Genomic DNA, 7,445 nt, shown 5'->3' on the forward strand with positions numbered 1-7,445 from the left:
TTATCTCCTCAGGTGAGGTCCCCGCATTCCTGCTTTATAACCCCCTGGGGCTACCAGCCCAACCTGTCATCTGGGAGGGGAGAATAGGTCCTTACTCTTATTGGTAGGGACCACAGGAAGCATCTACTGAAATCTTTACCTGATCAAGAAATCCCTGTATGAAATTTCTATTGGCAAGGAAACATATTACCCAGGCACCTCACCCCTCCCTTCAGCCCCCATCCCTATATTGGTTGCACAAATGCACAACTCATATCCTCTAGATATACACATATTTGTAATAAAGGTACAGAAACAAGCACTCAGACCACCCCAATTCATGCACTCATTACAATACTCAGACCACAGAAAGACAGAGACAAATCAATACGTACAGAGTATTACTGGCACAGAGAAATGTACTCAGACCCTTTAAACAAGGGATTCTTAACCTTTTTTATGTCCTGGACCTTTTTGGCCATCTGGTGAATCATGTTTTTAGATACATAAAATAAAATACATAGGATTATAAAGGAAGCCAAATTATATTGAAAGATAGTTATCAAAGTATTTAAAAACTACAAGTTCATAGACACCAGGTCAAGAAACGCTTCATGCTCTAAACATACCTACTAATATAGAATCACAGAAACACAGACACATACTCTCTGACTTTGTTAAAGTTATTCTGTTCTTTGGGGCTCCAGATGCCTTCAGCTGTTTCTTGTTTCAATCTGTCCACTGTAGGGCTCTTGAGCCTAACTGGTCCTCAGGGCTGAGGAGCTCCATATATAGATCTAGGAGGACTCTGAGGTGGCTGAGAGTTCCCACCCCTTGGGGTAGGAATTCCCAGAAACCTGCCCAACACAAAGAGTCCACGTTGCAAGAAAAAGGGGTGGGACCAGAGTCTGCTCTGGGAGTTCACAAGATGCTCCCCCCAGATGGGAAGGTAACCTCTTTGATGGCATTATGGGTGACAGGCTGAGTGCTGACACTTAGTTGGGTTAGATTCAGGGACTTCGTGTCCCGGGGATGGTTAAGGGACACGCTCACCTTCCAACTTAGGACGCTCCATTCTGCCTCAGAGTTTGGACTATGGTCACTGACAACTCTGTAAACATTTCCCAGACTACTTACTCATAGCCAAGACCCATTCATTCATTCAGCACCCCAGCCAGGTGTCCACCCTGTATGAGCCCTATATGATATGTTTTGGTTATAGATGGGCGGGGGGCAGAGAGAGCAGCAGAGAAAAAGGCAGAAGGGTTAAGGCAAAAAACAGAGTTTAGAAAAAGGATGACATAAAGATCCTGGACATTTGTGCTAATAGGGAGTCACTAAAGTTTATTGAGTAGGAAAGTAATTTGATTAGACCTGCACTTTAGGAACATTACTTTGGGAGTTTCATGGAGGACAAATCAGACAGAGGAGAGATGAGGGAGGGTGATGGATTAGGAGGCTACTGTAATTGTCCAATTCAGAGATGAAGAAGCTCTCAATTAGGGTGGTGGCTATGAGAGTGGACAGAAGGAGAAAGAGAGGAAAAATGTTGTGGAGGTAGAATGATTTGGTAACATGGGATGTGTGGGCTTAGTGATAATGAGGAACCCAAGATAATGCTAGGGATGAGAGTTTGGGGACTTGAAACATATTCACATGCTCAGGGAAAATTGGGAACTTGAGAAGGTAGAGGTAGTGTTTTGTTTTGGACGTGTTGTGTTTGAGATGACTTTGGAACATCGAGTTAGAAATAGGCAAGTCTTGATTGTGTGTGTGTGTGTGTGTGTGTGTGAGAGAGAGAGAGAGAGAGAGAGAGAGAGATGTGAGAACTGTATATATAGAATGTCCTCCTGGTTATACACGTGCAATCATGCAAAACATTTCCATGTTAGTCATGTTGTGAAAAAAGACACAAATAAAACACACAAATAAAGTGAACAATATTATACTTTGATCTATGCTTTGTTCAGACTCTATTAGTTCTTTCTCTGGAAGTGGATAACATTTTTCATCATGAGTCCTTTGGAATTGTCTTGTACATTGTTTTGCTGAGAATAGCTAAGTCATTCAGAGTTGATCATTGTACAATATTACCGTTACTGTGTGCAATATTCTCCTAGCTCTGCTCACTTCACTCTGCATTCATTCATGTAAGTCTTTCCAGGTTTTTCTGAAATCATCCTGCTCATCACTTCTTATAACTCAATAGTATTCCATTACATTCATGTATACAGTTTGTTTAGACGTTCCCCAACTGATGGGTATCTACTTCCATTTCTTTGCCGTCACAAAAAATACTGCTATAAATATTTTGGTGTAAATAGGAACTTTCTTCTTATAGATGACTTCCTTGGGGCACAAGCCCAGTAGTGGAGTTTCTGGTTCAAAGGGTGTGAACATTCACATCACTTTATTTGCATTATTCCAGATTGTTTTACAAAATGTTTGCAAAATGTTTATACCATTTCACAGCTTCACCAACAATGTGTTAATTTAACTATCATTCTACTGCCCCTCCAGCATTGACTACTGTCATTTTTTAATTATCTTTGCCAATTTCCAGAGTGTGAAGTGAAACCTCAAGGCTGTTTTGATTTGCTTTTTCTTATTATTTGGAGAATATTTCTTATGATTTGGAGAATTCTTTAATGTGGTTGTGAATATTCTGCTGTTCTTGTCTTGAGAAGTGTTTGTTCAAATTCATTGACTAAACTTATCTATGGGGAATGACTATTAGCCTTATGTATGTATATGTTTACATATATATACTATCTATTTATATGTGTATATATATATACATATATATATTTGTATATATAAATTTTTTTATATCTTGGATACCAAACTCTTATTTGATACATTTTTTTTCCCATATGACCACTTCCTTTTTTATCCTTTTTATTCAGTAATTTTGTGTTTGTAGAAGCTTTTCATTTTCATATACTCAAAGTTATATATTTTATCTTTTATAATTGCCTCTATCTCTTGTTTGATCAAGAATATATCTCCCTTGTTAGCCAAAGCTGTAGCAAACCAGACCTCTGGGACCTTTCTCACAATTGCTGGTACTGAGTTTATATAGAAGGATTTAAGAGTTGGGCTCAAACTCATTTGAAAATTGTTCTGAGTAGTTGAGGAAAATGCTTCATCAATTGTCTTCATTGATGAAATTTATGCCATTGGGACTGAAAAATATGATTCAAATTCAGGGGGAGAAAGAGAAATTCAGTGAACAATATTGGAATTGTTGAACCAGTTGGATTGGTTTGTCTGTAGGAGAGGTGAGAAAGTTATTATGGCCACAAACTGAGTAGAAACTTTTGATCAAGCACTGATCAGACTAGGATGTATTGATCAGAAGATTGAGTTCCCTCTGACTGATGAAAAGACCAAGAAGCACATCTTTAAGATTCGTACAAGCAGAATGACTTTGGCAGATGATGTAACTTTAGATGCTTTCACCATGGCTAATGATGACTTGTCTGGAGCAGATTTTATGGCAACTTGTACAGAAGCTGGTCTCATGGCCCTAAGAGAATGTAGAATTCAAGTAACAAATGAAGACTTCACAAAATCTAAAGAAAATGTATTTCATAAGAGACAAGAAGGCATCCCAGAGGGACTCTTATCTCTAAATGAACTGTGGTGCCTTCATAATTGTTGGGAACTTTCCAGACCCCCTGAAATAGTAACACTGGGAGGATTGAAGGGGCATACATGCTCCAGTAGGCCTTTATGAGCAAGGTTTTAAAAATGTTTATTACTCAGATAAGATGTGTGGAGTACACATTGAACTATGCTAGTCTTTTGTTTAATAGTACTACACTGTATTCTGTAATAAAACATTCTCTTTCAGAAGGAAAAAAAGAAACGTCATTTACCCAGAACTGTGAGAGATCTGCTTCTTTTCTAGTTTTTTAACAGTATGATCTTTACCATTAAGGTCATGTATCATTTGGAATATATTGTGGAATATGGTGTAAGGTTTTGGTTTAAGCCTATTTTCTGCCATATCACTTTCTAATTTTCGAAGCATTTTTTTCTCAAATAAGGAGATTTTTTCATAGGTAATCTATGTTTTCTACTTTATCAAATACTGAGTTATTGAGTTCATCTTTTTTTTCTTTCTGATTCTGCTTTTGTCTAGTCAGTTCCATTGAACTTTTTTTAAACAATAGCAGATGTTTTTTGATAATGTTTTATAATATAATTTGAGCTACAGAAATACTATTTATCTTTCATACCTATTTATTTTCAACATATCCTTTGATATTGAAGATATTTTTTTCCAAATGTTTATTATTTCCAAATGTTTTATTTTCACCAAGTTCTATGAAATATGCCCTAGGTAATTTGATTGGTATTTCACTAAAATATAAGTTAACTTTGGTAGTATTATCATTTTTACTATATTTACATTTACTATATTGGCTGAGAAACTAGGTGGTACAGTGGATAAAGGGCTGGGCCTGGAGCCAGGAAGACTCTTCTTCCTGAGTTTAAATCTGGCCAAAGGTATTTGCTAACTGTGTGACCCTGGGCAAGTCTCTTTGCTTTAGTTTCCTTATCTGTAAAATGAGCTGGAGAAGGAAATAGCAAAGTACTGTAGTATCTTTGCCAAGAAAACCCCAAATGGGGTCATGAAGAGTTGGATACACCTGAACAATTGAACAACAACAAGAATTTTTAGAACTATATCAAATGGCAAATCACTCCAGTACGCTTGCCAAGAATATCCAAATGGGGTCATGAAGAGTTGGACATGGTTGAAAAATGACTGAACAACAGTAATTTCTTCTTTGACCCACTCATTATTTAAGATTTCATTGTTAAGTCTCCATTCACATTTGCATCTTTTGTATATGGTCCCTGAACCAATTTCTACTCTTACTGCATTATGGTGTATAAAGGATGAATTGACTATTTCTGCCTTTTTACATTTATTTGCAATATTTCTGTGCCCTAGTACATGTTCAATTTTTGTAAAAGTTTCACATGGTACAGAGAAATATGTTTTTTTTTCTTTGATGTTCTATTTAGAAGTTACCATAAGGCTTTTTAGCTCTAGTTTCTTCAGAAATTTCAATTCAGTTCCATAGTTTACCTTAAGAAGAAAAAGACTTTCTGTTTGACTTATCTAAACTAGGATTTATATAACTTTTTAAGGTTTGTAAAGTGCTTTACATATTACATACAAGTGCTTTACAATGCTCAGTTGATTCTCACAACAACTTTTGAACATTGGTGCTATTACTATTCCTGTTTTATAGATGAGGAAACTGAGGTACAGAGAGGTTAAATGACTTGTACATAGTCAGTGTCTGATGTAGGATTTGAACTCAGATCTTTTTGATTTCCAAGTCTATCTACTACTGTACCTAGCTATCGTGACCCATCTCTTAACTTGAATTTTGGAGTCCCTGAGGATGGAGAGCCTGCAGATATTCACAATCAGTATATCTCTTAGCCAAGAAAGAAACTAAAAGAAGCTTATGACTTAGAATGTCAATTAGAATACTGATAGAAACAATTAATACGATGTCTAAATTCATTGTTAAGACTTTCAACAAAGGGATTGGTTCAGTTGGTGTTCATAAGAAACTCAAGTTTGCAGATTGATGGAAAGGTACTTGATGCTTAGTTGTAGAGAGCCTGCAGACAAGATAGCCCCCAATATTAGGGGGGGCCCTGTGAAAACAACTCATTGCCTATAGGTCAAGTGGTCAGAGTCCCTGATGATTTAACTCAGCAGAGACTGTCAAGCCAAGTGCCATGCCAGTCAAGCAAAGACTGAACCATACAGTGGTTCAGACATTGACATTTCAAGGGACAAACATGCTGTGCACTAGACCCCAACTATCCATTTAAATAATGGAAGACCAGAACCAGAGGTAGAGAGGTGATACAGTGGATAGATCATTGGACCTGGAGTCAGGAAGATCTGAGTTCAAATCCAAACTGTTATAGAAAATAAAGATACTGAGTCACATCCAGACAATTTATTTAGCAAGGCAGGTGGTTGCAGAAACAAATTAGTTCCAAGGCTCTTGGTTAACAGAAGGACCCAGAGGATCATGGTTCTTTGACTTTTATATGAGTTTTACGTAGTCCAACAGGAAAAGAGTAATGCATCATCCAAGCTGTGATTAGATTGGGGCATACACTGATGTCTTATGATTGGGGCTTTTTATAGAAAACATTTGAAGGACATAAAACTCCAAGACAACAGTGTTTAGAAGTGAAACTCATAGTCATAACATGGCGGACCGGTCAGAAAATGGATTTGTTTTGGTTTAACAACACTCAGACACTTAATAATTACGTGACCCTGGGCAAGTTACTCTTTTCTCTGTTCCCTTATTTGTAGAATGGGAATAATAAAGATACCTACCTCCCAGGGTTGTGGTCAGGATCAAGTGAGATATTTTTGCAAATTAATACTATATAATGAAAATAATATGATAATATTAGGTATTATTATATTATATATAATATCATATATTTTATATATAATAAAAATAATAAAAATAATAATATACATAAGTACTGTATAAATGGTAGCTATTAGGACTTGAGCTGTAAAGACACAACCTCTAGCTTGAAATCACACTGCAGGCTAGCACAGGCCCTCTCCAAGTTCGAGTTTAGGTAGGTAGAACTATATTTTGGTGAAGATTACAGTTAACCTATACCATCTTGTGTATACCTGTACCAGCTTGTGTATAGAGGCAGATGGGCCAGGATATTTCAGGAGAGCTAGCTATGTTTAATCAGTGCCCAGTCTAACTTACATTTTTTCAGAGGAAAGTGGAGAAGTGGCTATACACATCCCCTGATGATAGTATCCTGGGAAGGACTGGGATTCTCCTGAGCTCTGAGCTGAGCATGGTTGCAGGAGCACTAGTGCTGGGAAGGCTTCCACTAAGCTGGGAGTTTTTGGCCTCAGCACTGTGGCAGGAAAGGCTGGCTGTGGCAGTGGTGGCAGAGGCAGGGTGCTTCACGGGAGCGGAGAGCCAGAATGGGATCTGGAGCTGGAGACTGGACGTGACTGGAGACCAGAGCCTGTGGGGCTGGGGTCTAAGCGTTGAGCCACAGTAGCCTATGGAGCCACTGCTTGAGACCCTGAGGCTGAAATTTCCTCTGCATTCAGGGGCCAGAATGTGGTGATGATAGATGACTTTCCATTTGGATGGATAGGGACTAGCCACACCTTCCTTCTCCTCAAGACTCACGTGAAACAGGGAAGAGGTAAACAGGAAAGAGAAATCGTAAGAGACTTATTAAGGTTGAACTGCTTACATTCCTGCAGGGAAAGATGATATTTGTAGCTCATGAGTCTTTTGTCAGTATTAGGGTAGTGGGAGGGGAAAAAATTATAGGTATGTGTATATATATATATGTATGTATGTGTGTGTATATATATATATGCACATATATAACAGAGAGAGAGAGAGAGAGAGAGAGAG

The 7,445-nt window shown here is 37.8% G+C and overlaps 1 pseudogene; it reads left to right on the plus strand.

The window, feature by feature from the left end:
* The first annotated feature begins 2,977 nt into the window (after positions 1 to 2,977).
* Positions 2,978 to 7,077, plus strand: LOC114034111 (annotated as a pseudogene).
* The last annotated feature ends 368 nt before the right edge of the window (positions 7,078 to 7,445 follow it).

Source organism: Vombatus ursinus, unplaced genomic scaffold (assembly GCF_900497805.2).
Source record: "Vombatus ursinus unplaced genomic scaffold, bare-nosed wombat genome assembly UNPS02007975.1, whole genome shotgun sequence".
Lineage (NCBI taxonomy): Eukaryota > Metazoa > Chordata > Mammalia > Diprotodontia > Vombatidae > Vombatus > Vombatus ursinus.